The sequence below is a fragment of the Thermobia domestica genome, chromosome 12, assembly GCF_964235325.1.
Source record: "Thermobia domestica chromosome 12, izTheDome1.hap1.1, whole genome shotgun sequence".
Classification (NCBI taxonomy): Eukaryota; Metazoa; Arthropoda; class Insecta; order Zygentoma; family Lepismatidae; genus Thermobia; species Thermobia domestica.
This window is the reverse complement of record NC_137465.1, coordinates 190,287,144-190,314,122: the sequence shown is the minus strand read 5'-3', so window position 1 is coordinate 190,314,122 and position 26,979 is coordinate 190,287,144. Positions and strand designations below refer to the sequence as shown.

At 34.8% G+C, this 26,979-nt stretch overlaps 1 protein-coding gene across 1 annotated transcript in view; it reads left to right on the top strand.

The window, feature by feature from the left end:
* LOC145666909 (uncharacterized) overlaps positions 1–26,979 on the top strand; it is a 698,924-nt gene that overhangs the window by 154,053 nt on the left and 517,892 nt on the right. The gene's annotated exons all lie outside the window — the stretch shown is intronic.

Here is a 26,979-nt window from a genome sequence, read left to right as displayed (position 1 = left end):
ATAATTGAACATCTATGGTCCGTCTTGGAAACACGACTCCGGCGACGATTTCCACCTCCATCCTCTCTCACAGAACTGGCTGATGCCCTGCACGAGGAATGGTGTAAAATTCCACTTACTACCATTCACGACCTCTATGTCTCCATCCCACGTAGCATCAAGACTGTTCTGAAGACGAAAAGTGGCCCGACACCATATTAATCTGGTAAGTTGCAATTTCGTTCAGGTGTTTCCATTTTTCTGATCACCATCTGTATATCTATAAAATATAATGAAAGCAACGCTTTCCGTACATATAAAATGGAAATTTATAGTGTATAAATTTCGAAGCAAACACTTATTACATCAGAATTATGTCCTCGAATTTCTGCCCTATAAGAAAGAGGTTTGCAAACACAAATTAGTCAGATAATCAGATATTTCCCGGCTCACTTCTTTACTTTTTTTAATGTTCTTCTCTAGCAGAATACCCCCTTTTTGCACGGGTAAATACGTTGCATTTCGGGCATAAAGAGGTGAATGAAGATTCAAACGACATCGGAGTTACTGTTCGTCTCAGCGACCCTGGAAACTCTGGATTCGGCACTAATATCACTATCACTATTACTAATACTATCACTAATATCACTCTGGATTCGGCACTAAAATGAAACGTAGTTACTTTCATTTTATATATATCTATAAAATATAATGTAGGAACGCTTTCCATATATATAAAATGAAAGTAACTACGTTTATAACTTTATACCTCTTGTATCACCCTACTAATCTTGAATAAAGTTTCAACATAGATGAGGTTTCGGAATGGGATTGTTTTTCGTGTTTCACTTTGACAATGTGACTTAGGGGAGGGGCAGGAAGAAGACATTTAAAATGATCGAAAATGACCGATATTAGTGTCGAATCCAGAGTTTCCAGGGTCGCTGAGACGAACAGTAACTCCGATGTCGTTTGAATCTTCATTCACCTCTTTATGCCCGAAATGAAACGTATTTACCCGTGCAAAAAGGGGTGCTAGAGAAGAACATTAAAAAAAAGTACAGAAGTGAGCCGGGAAATATCTGATTAAACAAACTAATTTGTGTTTGCAAACCTCTTTCTTATAGGGCAGAAATTCGAGGACGTAATTCTGATGTAATAAGTGTTTGCTTCGAAATTTATACACTATACGAAACGTGTTGGAAACATTTATGAATTCATATAATAAAACCTTGTAGATACTACATAGTATCTGGTTCAGTTTTTATGTTGTTATTCTTCATTGTTTATAAGTTATCAATATAATTAAAAATTGTTAGGATGAGTTTAACGAAAAATCAGTTCAACGTTTTTTTTTTAAAGAAAAAAATTGAAGATGGGCGGGCCATAGAAGTTAATACCTTATCTGGGACTACGAGCGTCAAGTTACTTTTTGGTCTATTTGGAGATTGGTATTTTCTTTATTTATTGCATTTTAATTTACGCATACATAAGAAGATTTCAGAATGACATGTAATGTAACTGATGGAGTGAAGTGCAGGTAACAGATCACAAGGACGTTGAATATTAGTTGCGAGTGGGTGTTAATCTTCTGCTCTGAGGCTACTCAGAGTGAGTTTAGACACTTGGAACCCTGTTAGTTAATGACAATGGGATGCAGTGACGAAGTTACATGCAATGAATGAAGGGGTAGCGACAATAAATGCGGCAACGGGCGTTATAGAGAAGTGCGGTTTGATCGCGTTCGTAAATAGCAAGAGATCTCTTAGTGAATAAGCATAACGTGGTAAAGTTGGTGTCTGGTGTAAGAGTTCATGAAAAATTGCATAAGTGTCTGATCTGCGGCATTGAATGTAGTGAGAGCGGAAACTGTACAGATGACATAAGAGTGTTGATATTGTTGTGCGACGGTAGATCTCGGGAGACGGGGCGTGTGGCGACAATGAATAAGCAAGGCGGCAATTGTCATATAACTTTTGTGGGGCTGATAATTAGGCGACATGTCCATGCGGAAGAGCAGAATGAACAAAAACTATATGTATAAAGAATAAGTTTGGTGTTAAGATCCTAGTTAATGCCTTTGAAATTTCGTAACAAGTTGATCCGACGGCGAATATTAGCTTGTAAATTGGAAAAGTGGGTATTGGTTTTCGGTACCGAGTATATATGAGCCATGGACTCACAGTTTAATGTGGTATCCAGTCCAGATCTTCGGTCCCGAAAGTCCCATCACTAACTAGCCACAAGAAGGCTCTTATAACTTAGTGTTGATATTGCTTTCAATCTGTATTTTCTTTTGTTCCCAAAAGTTTTTCTAATATTTTTGCATATTTTTCATATCGCATACCTAGTCTATTATCTTTAATTTCAATTTTTAATTTGACTTATGTTCCAAACCAGTTCTAGATTATAAATGTTTATATTGTCATTTGTTTACTCTTTTTATAGTTACTTCCAAATTACAGTTATTCATTTTACCCCTAGTTTCATTAAATGTTTGTGTTAATATTACTTGATTATTTCATTATATTCCTACTATTAAGATCAAATTGCAAATTTACTTAAAATCTTCCCTAGGATACTTATGTATGTTTCTAACGTCTGGGTTATAATTTTAAATACTATTCAGTTTATATGTAGATATTTCTTTCTTTGGCCAGTCCAAATACATTCGAGACTTTTTTACTTTTCTAATCACTGATCAAAAAACTAGATATGATAGCCCACAAAGGTTATGTGGACTGTTAGGAAAGAAGGCAGCAGAAACGGGTGTGAATTAGTGACACAAAATACTAGCTCATATCAAATTGGTATGTACTACGTACAGGGGCGGATCCAAGGGGGGGGGCGATCTGGTCGATCTCCCCTTCCCCCAGAAGGGGCAACTTTCTTATTTTATATATATAAATAAAACCCATCCCAAATTTGGAGTCCTTAAAAGTAGCAGTATGACAACCCACCGCCCCCTCCCTTCAGAAGTCAGTCCTGGATCCGCCCCTGACTACGTATAATTTCTTAGTTTAAGTAGTTCTTTTAATTGCTGCGTTAATACCAAAAAATGTTTAGGCTATTTCGACTGGGAATGGGATATGGAAACACTTTTTCAAAAATTCGCGCGCAATGAACTATCTTCATGATTATTGAGATTTTTACCATCTTTGTTATTATTGTTTTTTTTTTTTTTTAATTTCATCTTCAGTTCCTGATTTACCATGAGCAAGAGTTAACACATCCAAGTCCTAGATAGAATTTCAACTTACCACGTAGTTATTTTTTTTAACAAAATAGACACTGATCAAAGCTTAAAACTTTACAAACTAAAAAAACAAAGATTATATATATGTCTGTATTTTCATTAATTTCGATAGTGTCTCAAGAAGGATATGCTAGATATCCGAAACAGTTACAAATTATAATTTAAAATAAAGTAAAGTTTTAAGCTTTGGTCAGTGTCTCTTTTGTTAAAACAATTAATCCAAAGCCATGAATAGTCTTACTAGTAGATATTTTGTGTATATATATCACATATCGCCTCATAACACAAAGTTATGTTTGCAGGAAACCATTCGTTCGAAGAAATGAGAGTACATAATTGAATTGTAGTCATAACTAATAAATATATAATGAGACAGGAAACTAAATGATATACAGTACATGAATTTTAAATTTATTATTTATAAACCTAACATTAGAATTGAATATGATAAACTTTCACTTTTTATTATTACTATTTAAAAAAAATGCCTGCTGCAGCAGAAACATGTCTGTCCAGTGCATTTTGTTACTCTTCACAGAAATGTGTCATGGACAATTTAAATATTAAACAATCAAAACAAAACAAACATAAAAAATCTTCTCCATATTTTATGATGACAGATCCAAGCATGATTAAGCTAACGTGATATCTCAATAAGCGGATAGTAACGCACCAATTGTACTGGGAAAACATCCATCTGGTTTAGATCTATTCTGATTCTTCTCTCTCTCTCTCTCTCTCTCTCTCTCTCTCTCTCTCTCTCTCCACGTTCAAACATATTTAGTCTTTGTGTGCATGTTTGTATGTATGTGTATGAGTTAAACGTCCCTTCTTGCAGTTGAATGCTTAATTTGAAAGGTTGATTGGGTCTGTTTTGTCCGTACAGCATGCGTTACATGTGTGTGTGTGCTTTTTGTGGAAATGATCGAGGCAGGGAGAGGACAAGAATAAACTTACTATCCTGCCGATTAGGAAAATATTTTTTTTTTTTTAAAAAAAAAAGGAAAACGGAAATTGTGTTTATTTGTTGATTTTTCTCCTTTTCCCCCTTTCCGCTTAGGTCATTTATGGGTTCCAGTTAAAATCTACTGAACAATTAAAATAAAACAAAACAAACTCATCATACTACGTACAGACCAAAACCGAAATCGTCAGTTATTCAAATACTATAACTACTTCTCTAGAACTATGTAATTGGTAGAAACAAATGAATTAATTGTGATAATCGACGTATGAGAAGACAATAGCAAAACCAAACGGGTAGCGCTTACATGCACTCTGCACTTTAGCAAAATACTATTTGAGCCACCACAAAAATAGCAAACAACACCAATAAAATGTATTGTTCAATTTGAGTAATGATTGGTTTTCGATTTGCCCTGTTTTGTTTGATTAATGATGGAAATGCGTAATTAATTTTATGGAGGTAATGGGAGAAGATTTTAAATTCAAATACCACAAAACAACGTGAATACAGATTTTCATACATATATCCAGTCTGATTTAAATTAAAATTCCATTACTGTATTTATAATCTACGTTATGTAATACGAACCTTGTCGTGGATACCCTTCAAGTTTTCCATTAAAACCAGAATATAGGCCTTACTGTGTATATTTGTAAATTTATAAATTTGTAATTATTGATTAATCTGTGTTAATAAAAATGAAAGTCATTTTCATTGTGATCGGATGGTAAGTAAACGCCTGAACTGATTGATGAGAATGGAACTGGGAAATTATCGTGATACTTTCATTAAAATGTTCTTATATACAGTGTTCATAAGTTTCCTTAAGAAAATTTCCCACGACTGGCAAAATTTTCCCTTCTTTATTGAGTGTCCAATTACTGATTGAAGTTATGTGATAAGATTAACTTAACTATATTAAAGGAAAAAACAACCACATTTATTTTATTTATTTGCTTTTGGCTTCTATTTTTTTAAAACTTTTTCTTTGGCTTTTTAATAAAAAATTTATACGCAAATATGGGTACAAATTATGTTACTTTGAACACACACACACGAACTACACCGTATTTGCTATGGAATTGGTTTATTTCTGAAGAACAGAGAAAAATTTAAACATTTATATTGGTTAATCAGTCAGCGCGAGAATTACCCTAGATTTCCACGTTTTATCGAAAAAAATCCCTTTTTCCCTTTCTGCTAAATTAACCTATGAAATTTTCCTAGATTAAGGGAAATTTCCCTCAAACTACGAACGCTGCGTATGTAAGGATTAACGAGAGTTCAAAATTCACGTTGCATTCCGTTTTTCACTGATACGCGTAATAAAATATTTCCATTATTTCTAACGTAGACTTTTAACTTAAAACACACAATGCCAGCGAGGATACGAACAAACTTAGAAAGAGAAACTATTGTCCAGCGATAGACATAGAACAGCAGAAAAAAAGGGGAAATCACAGAAACGTTTAGACATCGAAGGAGAGAAACAAGTAGATATCACCCTTGCTGACTAGGCTCTCACCGTTCCATTTCAATTGGAATACGTAACCTAAAACATTGAAAGAATGGTAATTTATTAATTAATCTCTCTATATAAAAGGTTAAATCTTTACTGATCCAGGCACGTAGCCAGGATTTTGCGAAGGGGGGGGGGGTCCGTGTGGTTTGTTAGGACAATAAAATGAGGATATGTTGATAGGTATTTTAATAAACTACGAAGAAATCTTGAGGAAAATAATAAAAAACGTATTAAAAATTGTTTTACAATATCTACGTTCTTCCTCTGTTCATTCAAATATAACAATTTTCCTTTCATTACGACCTCAACTGTTATAAAAAGTACATGTTTACTATTATAAAAAGTAAACTCATGTCCAAAATGATTGTCGCATATCTATGACTGTCTTCTTGTAAGAATATAATTTGATAATGATTTTGCAGGGTACTTTTAATACTGATACCATTTGTATAATCGGGAAATGTATAGACCCTATTTGTGGTAAAATTCATAGGAAAAGAATTACAAATACGAAAATTAGAGTGAGTAAAACGAAATGTTGCTAAAAGAACAAGAAATTTTTATTTTTGTTTTATTGTTCTTATTTACTGTTCTTTTGACAAAATTTGCCACTTACATGCCTTTGCCGATTATACACATACTAACATTGTAAGAAATACCGGGCGAATTCGTTATCAAATTATACTCCTACAATAACATATTTATAGACTTGCGAGAATAGATTTGGACATGAGTGTACAAACTCAATAATGTCTTATAAAATATTTTACAACATTCGTAAAGTGTGAGGTCAAAATTTATACCAAAAGTAAAGTATCTCACTAACTTAGATTAAACTTGTATTTTTAAGTCTCCTTACTAAAACTAAGTTGACACGTGTCCAAACATTTTCTTTCGAAAATTCAGCTTATAGTGTGCTAATAGAGAGCAATTTTGTATAGTGTTGTGCTTGTAATGCTCTCGTCGATAAGAGATGCTTACATGGCTTATCATGCAAGAGCAGGGCAGGTAGACAATTACGGCACTCAAGTGTGAACAATATCATTTTGAGAGCTCTCACATCTGCAGGTGTCCCATCAGTACGAGAACCAAACGGATTCAGTCGTTCAGACGTAAAAAGACCAGATAGAATGACATTAGTGCCCTGGAAAAAAGGGAAAGCTCTACTTTGGGACTTCACCTGCACTGATACTTATGCTCCCTCCAATCTTCCACATTCATCATCACGCGCAGGTCTCGTAGCTGCTCATAAGGAGACTGACAAGAGGAATAAATATATTAATCTCGTTGATAAATATTGGTTTGTTCCAATTGCCATCGAGTCAAGTGGTACTTGGGGTCAAGAAGGAGCTAATTTTATCAAGGAAATCGGCCATCGTATTTCACTTATATCGGGAGATAAATGATCTAAATCTTTCCTTATTCAACGGATCAGTGTCGCAATTCGACGTGGGAACGTGTCAGCCATTTTGGGTACGTTACCCACAGGTAAAGAATTAGAGGAGATCTTTCTCATATAAGGAAGAAAATAACGACTTGGTTTCTGAGTACCAACGACGGAAAGATATTTTAAACAATATGCACTTAAGAATTTATTTCATCATAACTGTCATTGTCATTGAAAGATGCATTTTCATTTTCACGTTTACTATCCCAATTTGATTCTAATGTATATCTTTCTTTTACCATCATTTCTTGTTCTTTTAGCATTTCTTCTTATTTTGCCAAAATTTCGTCTTGCCTTGATAGTATTTGTTTTTCTATTAATGTGTAAATAAATTAATTATGTTCTTTTCAGTTGTCAAAATTTACATTAAAACATTCATCTTTTTCCCTCTTTTATGTAATTTTATGTAACACAGTGTCATAACCATGAATAAATTGTGTATTATTTTACTATTTCATTTTGTAACATGCCAAAAATAAGGAAACATTTAAGCCGTTCAGATTCATTTTTTTTCTTAATATTTGGATCAAGGCATTGGACAAAGAATGTTTAGAAATTTCACATAGTAAAAAGACTGTACCGCTTGATATGATTGTTTTACACATAGTCAGCACTTACATTGAGATGGGATTTTATCATTTCATTTCGATTCAATTCCTAAGAGGAAGGAAGAAGATGGAGGTTCAAGTATACCTTTCAAAAAATTCTAGGAAACCTATTCTTCCCTTAAAAGAAACGGGTATTTCATTCAGTTTCTATTAAAATATAAATTCATAGTATTAATATTTAAAGAGAAAAGAAAGGGTTCCCTAGAATAACATTTTAAGAATATACATTTTAAGAATAACAATTCTAGCTAAATTACCACAAAAGGACCATAGTGGCTCAATGGTAGAGCGTTCACCTCTGGTGCATGAGGTCCTTGGTTCAATTTCAGCTCGCGCCAAGTGAGCTTTGTGGTGGACGAACACCTTGTACGTGGATTTCTTCGGGGTTCTCCCGCTTCCTCTTTCTTTCTTCATTCTATCATTCATTCATTTCTCATCATCACCGTCTCCTTTAGCCAAGCCGATATATCCTTGGGACGCGTAAAACTGAAAGATTTCATTCATTTTTTTAAATTACCGTAAACGAACATAAAGCATACATATATACTTTGGATTGCAATTAAAATAAAACTGGAAAACAATAGTATTAATTGCAATTGTGTCTCTAGATACTGCTATTGTTCATACTTAACCACTCTAATTATTGAATACTATTTTCTTAACTGAAATAAAATCCTTCTTTTTGTGAAAGCATAGTGAAAAGCAAAAAATATTATTATTCAGCAGAAATCAGTCCTAGAATTGTAAATTTCCGTTAGATGGTGTGGATCAGCATTGACAAATCTATCTTTTCAAGCCCTCAATTAAATTCCAGTAGATATAGAAAGGGTTTAGATAGAAAAAGATTGGAGAAAAAGAGAAGAAAAGGTTTTCAAACTGTGCAACTTCAGAGATAAAACTTCTCTTGTCATTTTATCTCTGTTTCACATCATCCTTCTTTTTCCCTCCTTCTTCTCTAGTCTCTTTCTTACAAGATTCCACTTTTTTGTGTTTCCAAAACGCTTTTATCGCTGATTCGTCACCAAATGTCTTTCTACTACCGTAAAGAAGGCGTAACCATTTTCGCGACAAAAGAGTTCGTATTGATTACATCACAACGTGGGATCTACTTCAATACCAATGTCTGCATATATATATATATATATATATATATATATATATATATATATATATATATATATATATACGAAGCTCTGAAAATTCCTTTCAGACAATTTCACTCCGATTTGATTCTCGAGATCTCCCAATGATATCAACATTCCAGGTGGGAACTTTCGTACGCTTTATATTTCGCGATTCTTGTCAAAATAGAAACTTTTCTGTTGAAATATTTCTGGAATGTTTACACTTCTATAATGGTAGGAAACTGAGATTTTATATATAAAAAAAGGAAGTTTTAAGCTTACAAATTGTTATAGCATATTATTAAGGATATATTAAAAATTCTTGAAAATGCATGTCAAATAATTCTCTTTTATGGGTCGCCTTTTCTGTCTATTTGTGCGGACTCAGAATGCAACATCGATTGATCTATCCTTTCAAGTTTGAGCACTCAAACGTTATCTCTCCTACAACATGCATAGATATAGATTTACGCTAGTTCACATTCCTTTTATCCAAAAGATAGAAATTACCATTTCAATTTAAGCTTAGCTAATGGTATCTATCTATCTATCTGTATCTATATCCATCTCGCTCACTCTCTCTCTCTCTCTCTCTTCTTTTTTTTATACAGGACAAGTCAAAATGATGGACCCGATTTCAGAAATTTATTCTGTGAAATCTAATAATCATATGTTATTATGCAATTTGAAAGGTTAACTTTGAAAATTCAATTTCCACGCAGTGTTACCACTTCTTACCGCTAAGAGTCAGTAGCGAGAATGAAATGAATTACTGTTATTAACCGCAACACGCCACAAAAGATTTGGCAGGAGACAAACTATCGGCTTGATGTACGTATGCTGTGTTAACGCAAGATGCTCACATATATCACTTGTGATATATTTGAAGAAAACTTCGTCAGTTCACGTCTTTTAGCACGTGTCTTATGGCCTTCAGCACAGCCATAACACCGCACTTATTGGACAAACTGTATATTTTCTCCAATTTTTAATCAACAGGTAACTAACTAACTAACTAACTCTATGGCCTATGGAACCCGGAGGTTCAATGCCGCGTTCACAAAAGCTCTCCACTGACTTCTATCCTTAGCCAATTGGATCCAGTTTCTACTTTGTATTCCTATCTCTGCGAGATCCATCTTAATATTGTCCTCCCATCTGCACCTAGGTCTTCCTAATGGTCGTTTTCCGATTGGTCTTCCAGTCAAGACTTTGAAAGCGTTTCTACTTTCTTCCATTCTAGCTACATGACCTGTCCACCTAAGCCTCCTAGACTTGACGACTCTAACAATGTTGGGTAAACCATATAAATTATGTAGTTCCTCGTTATGAAGTTCCCGCCATTCCCCATTCCCGTTCCTCTTAGGTCCGAATATTCGTCTCAGGATCTTGTTCTCAAATACTTTCAATCTATGTTCTTCCCTCAGAGTAAGTGACCATGTTTCGCAGCCATAAAGAACAACAAGCATGATTATCGTTTTAATCAACAGGTAAAATTATTATTTTATTCATGAAAACGGAAAAGTTGTTTTCTTGCTTTGCTCTGAACGCTTTCGATCTGGTGAGAAACTGCGTTCTTTCTTTGCATGCAGGTATTCTCTAGACTTACTCCCAAAGGCAATAATACAAAGAAATCATTCCTTATTGAACTGAATGCTTATTTCGTTTGCAGAGTGCTTCTATTTTTCTTTTCTTGAGTGAAGTTACCAACTCATGATTTTGGCTACTAAGACTATTTTGTATATACAGGGTGCCCCACAAAAAAGCAGGAAATTTATTGTAGATTCTGTAATATAAGGTGGACACACATATTTTCATTTATATTTTACTTGAATGTTCATAATCAATGCAACTGTTCAAAACGATGCCCTTTGGCTTCCACACAGCGGCAGCGTAACCAATTTCCGGTGACATTCTGGATAGTTTGAAGTATAACATTGTCCCATGCGTCTGTCAGTACAGCTTTCAGGCCATCAATGTTTGTGATTTCTCTCCTGTGTTTTTGAACCTTCTGTAGCAGTATACCCCAAATGCAATAATCCATCACGTTGAGATCTGGCTGGACTTTTAGACGGCCAGTCGTTAGGTTCGATGAAGTCAGGAGTATTAATTCTTATCCATGTCACAGTATCGATTGCTGTATGGGCCTTCGCACCGTCTTGTTGCCATGTCCATTCGTGATCACCCATAACTGTGTTAATGTCTTGGAACATCTTGGTGCACATACGTAATATACACAATGGAACATAACAAAACTATACAACTGCACGTAGCACACATTATTCCACATACAATCGCTCTTATTGTAGAAAATCCATATTTCCTGCTTTTTTGTGGGGCATGCTGTACTTTTCATATGAATGATTATCAACGCTTGGAAATCCTTTCTATATAAAATTGTTACATTGCAGGCAGGTGCACATTGACCGTCGGAGTCCGACACACCAACGCTTTCTTATCTCAACTACGGTGGGAACTGGGTTCGTAGTATGTGTGAATTGCAGACAGAATGGTCAATCTCCACAATTGCCAATCTGTATTCTTTTTTATTAAACTATTTTGTATTGAACTATTACGTGAAGAATCCATCAGCTATAGACTGAATTCTTAAAGTTGGTCTGTAATACTCATTTAATTACAATTTCTAGTTCTTTGTTCTCACGAAACTAAAAGACTTGTTGTCAGAACTACTGAGTATACCGTAACTTTATTTGCATCAAGTATGAATATATAAACTTGTGTATTTCTCATACTGAATCTTAAAAGACACTGCCAACCAGAGACATGGCGACGTGATTTTCCCGAGTTTTGGCAGAAGCGAGAAATTCGCGCTTGGTGTTAAGGGAATAAGGCAAGTAAAGCATACGTTGGACGAACTTACTTATGTTCTAGTATGTGGATGTCTACGACCAAGTATTAAGTTTTTTTTGTGTGATTACAACCACAACCTCAACACGTAAAGTGAACAAAATGTTCCTTATATAATTTTATAAAGTGAGTCATTCATGAAGCTACAAAACCTCGTTGGAAACTGGTGCTCTACTCAATCCCCATACTCATTGCCCCTGTTTCTCAGTGAAAGCCCAACTTCGACGTAGATAGTGATTTAGGGAATATGATAATAGGAATAACCAAAGAGCTATATTCTCAGTGTTTTCAATTGCCATATATATTTTTTCTCTCTCTGTCTCTCTCTTGTGATATTAAGTGTTTCATATTTCTGAAGAGTGTGTGTGAAGTGTCGTTCGGTCAAGCATTCATGCTATAACAAGTGAAAATTTGTGTGTTATCAGTATCCTTTCTTTCACTACATATATATACGCATAACTCAATAAATAGGAATTCGTTCAAGGCAATTTTCCCTTTTTTATTTGTGTGTGTGCAAATACTTACGAAATCAGTAGCTTGCCAGTCGTATATACGCATATGTGTGTACACAATTGAAATACAGTTAAACCTGAATTTTCGACCCACTAAGGCTACCTATGTCATATACTTATTTTATTTTATCATTGCTAATTTGCGCTTGAAGAGGACACGAGCTCTGAACCAGGCTGTTATAAATTGTTTCTTCAGGGACTATTCTAGGAGCCAGCACCCGAGGAAGACAGTAAGTAGCAATTTAATGACGCCCTAAAACAGAAACCCTAATCGAAACCGTTGGTGCTCGAACAGTTACCGCTACAACAATTTAATGGCACCCGAAGTACGGACCTAAACCGTCAGTGATTTGAAGATGGAGATAGTAGCCGTGTGAATAAGTGTTACTAATATTTAAACAGAAAATTATATTAAACATATTTTTTCTCCCTAGAGGTTGTTCTAACGGAGACAATAATAAAATTTAATATTTTCGTACACACATACCGTTATTTAGTATATGTGTTCTGCTTGAATTTTATCGACATTTATTACTTGTGATTAGTAATTTTATTTACATTATGGCTTACCAACAAGATAACTTACTTAAGATATTTGAACAAATGCAAGCTGGAAATAGAGAACATTTTAAGACCTCTCTAGGCGGAGAAAGAAAATAAAGAAAATTTAGCATAAATGAGGTAGAAATTAAGTAGTCAGGAAGAAAACCTTGTAAAATTACAAGCAAAAATAGAAGCAGTTAAAATGAAATGTGAGGAAGGGACTACAAAAATAGCCAATAGAATACATGTGTTAGATGTCACTTAATGGGTATATCCGAAAGATTAGAATTGACCGAGGGACTGATAGATGTAACGCTAATAAAGAAGGTTGGCTTGTATTTCATAGGGAAACCAAAGGTCATTTAGATTAAATGCACGAGGAATTTGTAGACTTAAAAGAGTAGGTCCAAAAGAATGAAGGGTCACTGCAAATGTATTATGAAGAGATTAGACAACTAGATTACCATGTTAAAGTTAAAAACGAACAGGCTTTTGAAAACAACGCTGAAATCAAAGTAGCTAAGCGGGAATTATTAGAAATTAGATAAGATTTGGCATTAGTATTCCAAAAAGAAGAAAGTATCGAAAATAAAAAATGGGAATCAGAACTCAATACCGACAGTGGCATTTATGATAGAACTAGATACAAATCTGACAGTGATTCGGCTTAAACTGAACATAGTGAAATTAGCAGTAGCGACGAAACTGTTGTTAAGCTTATTGAAAATAGAAATCGTAGACAGAATAATAGGAAGGCTAGTTACAGGGAAATGGAAACAGCTAAACTGAAAAAACATCTTACACATAGAATTATTGCCTATTTACCTAAGTTTAAGGGTGATCCTGCTACTGAATCAGTACATGCGCAATGAGAAAATTTAAGACTTTAGAAGAGGTTAGAAAGGCGTTAATCCAATCTTTTGCTGAAGACGCAACGATACAGCATAGGTTATCGGTGTAAAGCAACTCGGTTCGATCCCAAGACCCATGATTCAGCACACTCTTTTGCTTTAGATCAGTTAATTAAAGTTTGAGAATTGACACCACAGTTATCAGAGAATTTCATATTAACTGATATCAAACACATGTTACCCCAGAGATTTCGCACAGAGGTTTATTTGCATTCTTGTAGCAATATCAGGGAATTTTTGGCGTCTAGTCAGAAATTAGAAACGTTTATTTCCAATAAAATAGAGAGGAAAAACATATGCAGGCAATAATTCTAACAATAGACAGAATCAAACTTCTTAAAACTATCAGAGATCTTTCAGTTATGTTAACAATAATCAAAATAGATATTATAATCAAAACGTCAATAACATCAAGGCTAAAAGAGGTGGTAACTCGAACCACAGACATAGAAATGATCGTAACAACAACGATAGACAATCACGTTTTCGGAATGAGAACACAAATTGTGAGCAAGATAGGAATCCTAACTCCCATACTTACGATAAACGACCAAAACAACGTAATGGTAATTCTAAGGATAGGAAAAATGACCATCGAAACAACAAAGGTAGAGGCAATAGACAATTCTACGCTCGCAATAATGACAATAAGAATAGATACGATGAACGTAATTGTACGACGTCCGTCTTAAAGCACTTTCAATATTGCTTTATGCTGGATTAACACAAAATGTTTTGGGTTCTAACTGTGAATCGAACCCTGGATCACATGCACAAAAATCACGAGCGCTAGCCACTTGGAACTTGGTAAGTATTTGCATTACCGGCAGAGGAATTTAATGTGAAAGAATAAGAATGTAAAACCAAGATTTTTCTAGTTGAAGAAGAGAGAGTATTGTGAGGGAATAAATGTACCACGGACTTTCTCGTATGAATGTTTTAATTTTTATCTGTACGGAAATGGCCCACCTGAGTCACATTATTCTGTAATGACCCTAGAGCGCTACTGAAAGTGAAACACGTGCAATGTTGTAACCGGTTTCCAGATATGGAAAAAAGCCTCCAACGGAGAGATAGTAGTGAACAAACGTTAAAGTGACATGTCGAGTGGGACAAATTTATTAATAATAGGGAAACAAACACTCAAATGTATACAGAGAAACGAATATTACTTACTTTACACGTTAAGTAACTGTAATTACTTCATATTTGTCTTTTTATTTGTTCGTTGCGCATTAGCTTTAATAAGCACTCTGAGAGAAACATGGTTTTAAGTAGACACAAGATAATTGCTAAAATTACTTTCACATAAACAGAACTAGTGAGTTTTGTTTCACAATGTGGAACCACGATAGACTTCCAAGCTATGCGAAGTAAATACTTAAATATGACGTAGTTTCACTATAAATATTAGTTGCAATAGAATAATGACATTAAAGATAGAACCAATTACTCGGATGCTGAGTCCATATCAAAAAGCCATTAGGCGTACTCGTTATCCGTTACTGTTTCTGTTCTATGACGATAAATATTGAAACCGGAAATACTTAATTTGAACCACTTCCGCTTTGAATAGAGGGATAAGAGGGAGATAGAACATATTCTTAGACACGTTGATTCTGTTGCTAAAAAACTACTCTCAATATCTCCTACAGCTTTTGCTTTATGGAAATCAGATTTGAAACCAAAAGATTTAGTAAATTTCAACCACTTGCTGTTTCGAAGGAATGATATGAGTTGCCATGATATATATTTTGACACACTTTATCAATTGCAGAGAATCGTTTGTCGCAATGTATTACCGTTTCAGTTCTAAGACAATAAATGTTGAAACCGGAAATGATTCGTTCAAACCATTTCGGACTTATTGCAAAAAGAAATGCATCTCGATATCTCTTGCCTTGTTGTTCTAGGAAAGTCAGCATTGAAATAAGAAGTAATAGTAAATTTCAATCGATTGCAGAAACTCGTTTGTCACTATCTAATAACATTTCTGCTCTATGGCAGTATATGTTCAAATCGAAAATGGTTAATTTGGACCAGTTCCGGTTTGATTAGGGGGTTAACGGAGGAGATGGGATTTATTATTGGGACTCTAAATCGATTTTAAAAAAATAACCTTCACTTACCGTTTTTGCTGTATTGGATATGCAACAATATGGGATTTGGAAATAAATTTCAACCACTTTCGATTTTGGTAGAGTGTTGCAGATAGTCATGGTATGTTCACTTGACAACCTGAATCGATTGAAGAAAACGACTTGTTAACTACTACCAATCTTGTTCTATGAGGATAATAATGATGAAATCGGAAATAATTAATTTGAACAACTTCTAGTTTATTTAGAGTTCACGGAGGAGATGGAACCTATTTTTGGGACGTTGAATTGATAGCAGGAACCCGGACCCGAATGTCTGTTATGAGCTATCTAAATCAGTATTAAAGCCGGAGGTGATAGCGAATAGTTGAAATGTAACAATGTGAAGTATTCAAAAATATATATAATTTTGTCTACGTTCATCTCTAAATGTAACGTATTTATCTTTCATTAGTTTAAGGTAGATGAATTGAAATTTCTTCTTCTTTCTCTTTGAATGCCACTCATTCTAGCTTTGGAACTTCTTTTATAAAATAACAGACAAATTCTGACCAAAGCATATATAACCTAATAAATAATAGCGTTACAGTTTCGGCAAATTAACTTTGCCTTCATCAGACACATTCAGATAGAAGTACCTCCAAGTCTGAATAGGAGGATAAACGGATGGAAGGACAGGAGAAGGAAGGAGATAATGTGTCTGATGAAGGCAAAGTTAATTTGCCGAAACTGTAACGCTATTATTTATTAGTTAATATATGCTTTGGTCAGAATTTGTCTGTTATTCTTTCTCTTCTTGTCAGTTTATTATTCTGTCAAACTATGCTATGCATAAGTGTTGGAATCCCTATATGATGGCTATGTCTCCACCCATGCGTCCATCTTTCAATAGATATCAAAGCGAAAACGGTAGGAGATATCTAGAAGCGATTTTTGCAATGGATTCAGTGTCTCAAGAATAGGTTCCATATTCTTCGTTAACTCTCTATTAAAACCGGAGCAGGTTCCAATTAATCATTTTCGGTTGCAATGTTTATCAGTGCAGAACAGAAACTGTAGCAGATAGCAAGAGACGTTTTCTAACAAACAATTCAGCGTGTCAGGACAACACATCACGTTTATCTCCAATACTCTACGAAAAATAGAAGTGGTTTAAGTGTACAATTATTTCCGGTTTTAATGCTGATTTGCACAGAGCGAAAACGGTAAAGAATATAAAGAAGCGATTTTTGCAAGCGATTTAGCATCCCAAGATTATTCTCCATCTCCAACGTTAACCATATATACACAGTGAATTCAAACGAAAGTGGTTTAAATTAACAATTTGCATTTTCAACGTTTATCGCCATAGAACGAAAATGGTAAAAGATAACAAGAACACATCTCCCCCAGAAAGCAGAAAGGTGCTAAGCACCATTCGCCTTGATTTCCAACTAAGTGCATTTCCTGACTTCCCATTTCATATTTAATGTTGGCAGAAAGGAGATAAGTGGCAGGAGACAATATGAAAGGTCTGCAATGAAAACTGAATTCTATAGAAGTGTGCCGGTGCTGTGTCATCAGTTATAGCTCAGAATATGAAATAAATAAATGCAACCAAATGGGGATGGAACTGATGCACAACACGGTACTTAACTGTAAAATTGTGGTTGAATTTAAATAAAATTCAAATGTTTTTAATTTAAAAAATGACTAGTAAGGGGAAAAGGGTGAGAGAAAGAGAAAGGTTGTAATTAAAGAATAGGAATGAGCACTAGCCTGATGTATCCAATGAAGCTGGCGTCGTCCTGGTCATCTGGAATGAATATCTGGAGAAGTTTGGATTAGCTGGTGACAGTCAACATCTGGATCTTAATCCTGTTGAACTGCAAGGGGCGTCGATGATGCGTCTTTGCGATGTTGTCCTCCTACACCTTCATTCTACTACTCTGGTGACAAACTTAAAGGTGTCTGCGGCAATGAACCGTCAGAATGGTACTCTTTGACTTGTGGAGTCGGTGGTCCTCCAATGGTGGGATCCGTTTCTCTCTGATGATCCTGCACCTGTCCCAATCGTGTGTTGAATACCCCTTGTTGTTCTGTTCTTCGTGGTTTTGATCAATTCAAGAATGATGACCTAATCGGGAAGTATCAGGCTGTGCTCGAAGGTATGCGGAAAGGAAAGAAGGAAGCTAGTCGAGTTTATTTAACAAATGTGCATTTACAACATGTGTCTGAGAATGTACACTTCTAAACAAAGTTTTCTTTCAAAGTTTTCTAAAGTTCATGCTTCTTTATATCCAATACATAGTTACTTCATTTCCAATAGACAGATACTTCACAGAAGAATGAAAGAATCGGAATTAATTAGTATTTTGTTCGTTTTTATGCTCTCTGAGAAATTTGCAATTTGGCGCTTAGCACCTTTCTGCTTTTCGGTGGCGATATGTGTTGTTATACATATACTCACTTCTTTCTATATTCAATATATAAAGAGTATATGTTACATAATTTGGTGCTGGAAGTGATCGGGAAAACGAATTAATTTAGAAGTAAAGAAAGAAAAAGAAAGAAAAGTATTGCGTATGAAGTACTTATTATTTAAACGTTCCGGCTTTAAAAACAATACACAGTAAAAGGCATGGTATCCTCCAAGGAAAACGAACAAATTATAAAATAATATAAAAGAATAGCTTGTCTGTGTCTGCAGAACTATCTGGATCTGTAGAAAAAGTAAAATGTTCTTCCTTTGTAGACACGATACTAAGATAAACCCACAATGCACTATAAAAACACTGAATATAAAATGTCCAAACATAAGAGATATCGGCACTCGTATTTCACTTTCACTCCAGAGAAAAGAGTCTCTTGACGCGATTACATTCTCACATTATGAAAAAACAACAGGTGCCTTCCATTTCAATTCAGGCAGAGCATGTACCATCACCATCTCAGATATTGTTGAAACTTTTTTTATAGCAACTAGACATGTTTTTAAGAGACCCATATTTTTTTGTTTTGTCGAAAAAAATTTTCCCGCCAAGTAATGGGCCATCAAAGACGGGGAGTACAATTTATGAATTGTAAAAGACATGGAAAATGGTCAATTTCGGAGCCTCACCATTCGGCTATGGAGACAGGTAGAGTTATAATTCTTGTTGTGGTATGTACATAGGGATATAAATAAACTATATTTTATTATAGTTTGGTTTGCGCATGCGTATCTTTTTGTACATAAATTAACAAATGAACGTCAATTTATCTGAAAAGTCGAATTTTGCGAATTTTTTTCGAGCACTTCCGGTTCGAATTTTAAAATTCTGTTTTCACGGTTGGTAAGACCTAGTTACCCGCTTTCCGAAAAAAAAATTGTGTCGCTTCTGTGCTCAACCGTTTTGTCGCAAAAAATTCGAGAAATTGTAAAATTTTCAAAAATCGCCATTTTTGGGCGCCATTTTCTCGAAAACACCATATTTTAAAATTCTGAAATTTTGTCAGATGGTTCAACTTTACCTGAATAATAAACACACCAAATATCATTCTCGACCAATGCTTCATGGATTAACTGCAGCCTTTTAAAGTTTCGCTAATTTTGATGTCACAGTTAGCAACACTGGGAACAATGAAAGTGCAATGATTTGATGATGTTTGTGGTTCACATTCATTAAATGAAGAATAAAAGGTTTTCTTAGCTGGTTTTTTTATTATTTTGAACAAAGAGGCTCTCTGAAATAGTAAAATGAGCCCCCCCCTACTCCTCCGTTTTCTTAAACTGAAGTAATCTGAGGTGGAAATTACGATTACGAAACACACAAATTTTAAGTTTACTTGAAATGGCCATTCAATGAATTCTGATGATCTATAAAAGGCCTAAACTATTACCTCAGTATGATTTGGAATGCTCCAGACAAAGTCTCAATTAAGTGCGATGTCATTACAAAATCGAAAAATGACAAAAAGTTAAAAAAAAAAAAAAAAATCGAAACGTTTTCTTACGCGTTCCAAAGAAATTTACTGAATTTTTAAACAGAACAATCCCAGTATAAAAATGGGTCACTCCGAATTTTACAGTATTCGACTAAAATGGGTCAGTCCGCAACCTGAGAGGGAAGTGTGTGTGTGTGTGTATTGTGCAAATTTTAAGTTAGCTGCTACTGCGTTGCTACAAATCAAAGGTGCAACCTGTATTGAAGCTGTCATGAGTGACCAATTTCCTTTAGTAGTATGATCCGTAGAAAATGACAGCTGTCTTCTTCAAGAATGTGGTGAATGTCCTGGAGTGGAAGAAATAAGTCTTTAATTATTGATCCTGATGAAAATGAAAGTGATTACATATGCCATATGGGAGAATAATGATCTCGTTAAAAAAAAAAAAAAAAAAAAAAAAAAAACTGTGCCACTTTCTGTTTTCGTATCGTACATTGCCGGTATAACTGTAAGAATTGTAATTCATGACTACATCAAGAAAATCCAAAGAGAATCAATTGCTACCGAAAACAACCGTATAAAATTTCAAGATACAAATTCTATTTTACTTCATGTGGACTTCGTTGAAAACTGAACTGTTATTCTGCAAAGTGCAATTCAGAGTTATCACCGAAATATGAAACAATTGACAGTTTTGTTGTAATAAACGACGATAAAACACACGATTCGGCTCATGTACTCATAGTCATAGACAAGATTCTAAACATACTCGAAGAAAAGCGAAAATATATTTTATAGAAAAAGGTTTGAATACGTGAAAATAGGTGTCTACAATTTCCCAAACCGTGTCAGTGATTTCTGATGGTGCTGCATCCCACTTTAAAAATCGCTTTCAGATGTTCGAGATGCAGACAGGTCCGATAAAGCAGTGTTTTTGCAGTGAAACCGGCCATGCAAGGGTCTCTGCGACGGTAGTGGGGAAGGGGGGGGGGCAAAGAATGTGGCAACGTGCCATGGCCTTAGGCTAAAACAGATACACAGTATTAAAACCGCAGAAGAAAAAAATGAAATGAAAGTTTTACGTTCCACGGTTATGCCGGTTAGGCGAAAGGAGACGGTGATTATGAGAAATGAATGAAATGCAGAACGGCACGAGCTGGGATTGAACCAGGGACCCCAGGCACTGGAAGTGAACGCTCTACCACTGAGCCACCGCGTCCCCACTAAAACCACAGGAAAATTCGTGAGTATAGTGCAAGTACAAACTCCGGGTATTACTCTCGTTTTGTTACCTGGAACTGAATTCGACGACTTCCGGAAGAAAAAAGGGAAAGTATGCGACCGGTAACTGGTATTCAACGAAGTTATCTTTGGCTTTCGGAAAATTGCGAAGTTTTTATGGCAGTAACGGGTCACCATGAACTAACTTCATACTTCCCCCAAAATCGAACTTTTGCAATTCAAAGTGTAGATTTAAGAAATCTGCAAAAGGGAACTTTTGTTATATACATATATGTATGATAACCAGTGGTGCGTAGCAGAAATATTATGAATAAATCATGAATTACGTGAAGTTTAAGTGCTGTTTATGCTTCCACATGAACCTTCAGCAGGGTACAGGTTTCCAGAAGAGCATAAGAGAAGTGAAAATAAGTGTTTTGTGACTATCGATAATGTGCTACGCAGGGGCGGATCCAGGACGGACTTCTGGGGGGGATTGTAATACTACTACTTAGAGCTCTTTGAAGAGCTCCAAACTCTGGGATGGGTTTTATATATATATATATATATATATATATATATATAAGAAAGTTTCCCCCCCTAGATCCACTTTTGGATGAGTTATGAGTGAAGCAACATCTATTGGAGCATCTGCACGGTTACAAAGAAGACAACAACCAAGCAAATGATTGGTCCATGTAAAAAAAAAAAAAAAAAAAAAAAAAAAAGAAGTGAAATTTTGTTTCCGAAGACCATTTTAAGTAAGTGAACTTGAAATTTGTGTGTTTCGTAATCGTAATTTCCACCTCAGATTACTTCAGTTTAAGAAAACGGAGGAGTAGACGGAGGCTCATTTTACTATTTCAGAGAGCCTTTTTAATCAAAATAATAAAAAAAAAGGCCAAGAAAACCATTTATTCTTCATTTAATGATTGTGAATCACAAACATCATCAAATCATTGCACTTTCATTGTTCCCAGTGTTGCTAACTGTGACATCAAAATTAGCGAAACTTTAAAAGGCTGCAGTTAATCCATGAAGCATTGGTCGAGAATGATATTTGGTGTGTTTATTATTCAGGTAAAGTTGAACCATCTGACAAAATTTCAGAATTTTAAAATATGGTGTTTTCGAGAAAATGGCGCCCAAAAATGGCGATTTTTGAAAATTTTACAATTTCTCGAATTTTTTGCGACAAAACGGTTGAGCACAGAAGCGACACAATTTTTTTTTCGGAAAGCGGGTAACTAGGTCTTACCAACCGTGAAAACAGAATTTTAAAATTCGAACCGGAAGTGCTCGAAAAAAATTCGCAAAATTCGACTTTTCAGATAAATTGACGTTCATTTGTTAATTTATGTACAAAAAGATACGCATGCGCAAACCAAACTATAATAAAATATAGTTTATTTATATCCCTATGTACATACCACAACAAGAATTATAACTCTACCTGTCTCCATAGCCGAATGGTGAGGCTCCGAAATTGACCATTTTCCATGTCTTTTACAATTCATAAATTGTACTCCCCGTCTTTGATGGCCCATTACTTGGCGGGAAAATTTTTTTTCGACAAAACAAAAAAATATGGGTCTCTTAAAAACATGTCTAGTTGCTATAAAAAAAAGTTTCAACAATATCTGAGATGGTGATGGTACAATTTTATATTTTTTTGCCTGAGTTGAAATGGAAGGCACCAACAATGCAATATATTGCGCTTATGAAAAATTTAAAGAGAAAATTTAACTAACTGTTTAAGTAATTAAAATGAGAATAAATACAAAGGTAATACATGCAGAACAGTTTTTATGTTTGGTTTTCCCTCTAATCAAGTAGTTATAGATGTACTACTTCAAGTTTAAGTATTGAATTTCCATAGTTTGGATGCTTGGGGAAGTTTTATACTGTAAAACGGTACTTATCTGTATTTTTCTCCACTTCTCATCTCACCAGAATATTATATTATGCGGACCCTCCAAACATATCACTGTTTCTCTACGTTATTTCCTGCATTTTTAAATTTGCAAGATGTTTCACACTATTCTCCATGTATCAAGTATTGTACTTCTCTGTATCTTTCTTATTATTAATGATAAAAATTCACTGCATTATATTATATTCTACTGTTATTAATCATTGTACACGATATATTGCAAAGAATGAAGAACTGCCTCAGTAACACCTGCCTCCAAGACTCTGTGTACGTCCTTGCCTACATAGAAATAAGGCAAGAAATATTGCCAAATTGAAGAAATGGTGTAAAGAAAATAGAATCCAAATATCTAAAAATATATTTATTCCTCAGCATGAAAAAAAAACTGTGCACATTATCAGAGTTATTGAAAGTCTTTCTAATGACGTAGGCATGTAATATTTTGGAAAATTAAAATTCAGTAAGCATAAATTGTAAAAACATAGCCTAATTATTGAAAACTGGTAAAAATTTCTTTGGAACGTGTTACTTACATCCCCCTCTCCCTAATTCATGCCTTATCATGTACTTTCTTAGAACAATGTCATTCATTACTCTACTATAATCACCATCTTTGTGAGCATTGCTTACAGGGACCATCTTTCGTCCTACGTAACTAATTGGAAGTGAAGGTGCATAGTCTATATCTTAAGGTCATATTCAGAATGAAATTCTTAACTGTGTGCTCTGTAAAGTTACAGTTTGCTGTTCCCCTCTCAATAAATTAGAGAGAGAGAGAACGTTCGGGGAAATTTGAAGTTAAAAACTACAATAGAAATAGACAAAATAGGGCTTCGATATCGCAAGTCTATGATTTTCCAGGTACACTAGCAGAGGATCTATTATTACTGTTAACACTTCTTTATGCAAAGCTTTCCTCGTAAGCTTACCTTCATTGCTCCATCTACTTCTCAGGGCTATCCTTCAATTAAGGGCCCATTTCTCCAATGACTTTAATGTAACAACAAAAAAATCTTTCTGCTTCCCAATATACCAATTTTCTCCAACTTTATTTTTCCCCAAATTTGCAACTCTGCCTCCAAAATTTACCATTCTCTTCCTCTTCCTCAGTTTATCATTCTCCTCCAAAACTTACCATTCTCTTCCTCTTTCCCAGTTTATCCTTCTTCTCTAAAGTTTAAGATTCTCTTTCCCTTTCCTAGTTTATCATTCTCCTCCAAAATTTACCATTCTCTTTCCCTTTCACTTTTTATCATTCTCCTTTAAAATTTACCATTCTCTTCCTCTTCCCCACTTTATCATTCTCCTCCAAAATTTACCATTCTCCTCCTATTCCTCAGTTTATCCTTCTCCAAAATTTACCATTCTCTTCCCCTTCCCATTTTATCATTCTCCTCCAAAATTTACCATTCTCTTCCTCTTCCCCAGTTTATCATTCTCCTCAAAAATTTGTCATTTCTTCCCCTTCTCCAGTTTATCATTCGCCTTCAAACTTTACCATTTTCCGGTTTGATTGTACCATTTCTACCTAAAAATAAGGAAAAATTATATTCCTCTCCAAATAATCTCGTGAGTGCAGCCTGCGTCCTAAAACCAACCTATGAGAACCCGTGACTCGGATCGCAAAATAGTACTTCTCTGTATGTTACTTCGATACCTGGATAGATTATTAGTGATAATATGAAGTGTGAAGGTGATATAAAAGCAAGGATAGGAATGGTGAAATAAGCCTTTATGAGGAAGAAAATACTATTTGGAGGGACCTTGAATAAAGAGTTGAAAAAAGACTCATAAAATGCTTTGTCTGGAGTATTGTACTATATGGGTCAAAAACATGAACATTATGAAAGAAAAATGACTGGAAGCTTCTTAAAGATAGGTGTGGAGAAGAATGGAGAGGATATTAGAAATTATGTGGGAGCAAAAAAAGAAAAGAAAACAATTTTTTGATATTTTTAAGAAGAGGAAGAGAAACTAGTTGGGACATTGGCTAAGAAGGGACTGTATGTTGAGGGACATGTTAGAGGGTATGGTGGCGGGAAAGAGAGGGAGAGGGCGAAGGAGACAACAATTAATTTACCATATCAAAACAGAAAAATCGTACGTAAAGACGAAATGGTTAGGATGAGACAGTTGAGCATGGAAGCTTCTCAGTTGCGGCAAGTAACCTGCCAAAGATTGTAGAATACTGATGATGATGTTATACATCAGACATCTGGGAGTGAGTTTTAAAAAGAAACAAGAAACCATTCATAAAGACATGATTTAAAGTGACATTATGTATAATGTAAACTCCAGAATTTATTTTCAGCTAACACACATACCTTTACGTTATATCTTTTCAGATTTCTTCTGTCAATGAATTCTGAAAGAATAGTTTTCTTTAATGGAGGGAAAATGCAATTTCTTCGTTTCATTAGAAAAAAGGAAAGAGTCTGCTGCATTTTGAACGCTTTTCGAACTGGAAAGTGTGTGCGGAAAATCATATGGCAGGGAAGGAATGTGCCTCTGCTTGCGTCTATAGGAAGAGCACCAGAAATTAAAATTAACTGAATTTCAAAGCATGAGAAATAACACCAAATTGGCTGCATTAAAATAGAAAACAACAAAGAAAAAACCCAACTGAAGTTTTATTGTGACGAACAGTCACTAGAACATGTTATTCAAAGCGTACACAATGCGGAACATACGCTTCGTGGCAATAAATTTGTTAAAAATAGAAAAAGAACTGCTTGTTACCTGGACGATAGGGATTGAAAAAGTACTTGTTTTATTCATGAACATGTCACAATGTTTCCTTTTTTTGTTATTTTTTTTCGAGTATTCAAAAATACAGACACTGTGACCTTAGCCAACTTTTATATCCCAATGTGAGATCGTATTTTCAAAGTTTTATTATACCTTCAGGATTAAATACTCCACGGTGTACTTCAAAATGTGTTTGGTTAGCTATAAACCTATCATTATTATAAGCAATAATGGACATTTTTGGCAGATCACTTACCATAAGTTCAAAAGCTACATTAGCCCTTTGTACTGCATTTTTATGCTACAAAAATTTGTTTTCAACTAGTATTTTTTAAATATATTTCAACTGTTAGCTTAAAACATATTTTAACACATTTTCTCTCATATCCTTTGCTTTTAATTGTAAACGTGGTTACACTCTTAAAAATACTTTCTTAAATCTGAGAAATCGTTTCTTATCTGTGCACCGAGAATATCTTTTCTTAGAAACAAGAATTTGAAATTCTCATTAATGAGAAATGAAGAAAAGTGGATAAGGTTGTATAAAGCGAAACGAGAAAATATACTGTTACTTTTCTTATGAATGAGAATTGCCAAATCTCTTTTCTAAGAAAATATTTTCTCGGTGCACAGATAAGAAACGGTTTCTCAAATTTAAGAAATTATTTTTAAGAGTGTAGTAAATACTAAATGTAAATTTGGAAATCTCAATAAAACTCGGTAAATCCCACTAGTGTGGCCCCCGAGACGAGATTTGGCTCGAAAAAGTGTCCTCAAAGTGCTTTCTCGTCTCGAAAAGTATACATTTCTCTATTGAAAGACTATTTCTAGTCTTGTATATCATTAAGAAATCTCTGTTTCATCTCGACTTATGGGAAACACTAAATACCACATTTAATCACTAATTGCCGGTAGTGCATTACAACTACCACAATTTGTTATATCCTCTTCTGGTTCACTTTCTTAATCTTTTTTCTCATTATATTGCTTGATTTCTGCTCTCTGCATACTAGAGAAAATTAAAGTGATGGTTTCCCGTTGCTTTCCACCCTACATTATCCCAGCCGTTAAAGTCACTCTGACCCCGTCTGGAGTTAATGTCCGTATCAATTAGTATGATTTACGCCAACGTGGTTACTGGAGAATTGCTGCCTTCTCCCAAAGATTCTTCGTCTGACTATTCCATTTAGACCAAATAGGTAGGAGTGGCCCTTCTGGTAGTGAACTACCGTCGACATAGCTCTAAATTTCACTGTAGCACGCAAGCTTCCCCACCTGGCACATAAATATCTTCGTAAACATGGTGTTTATCAGGGTGGGTGTGAAGAAGAATGA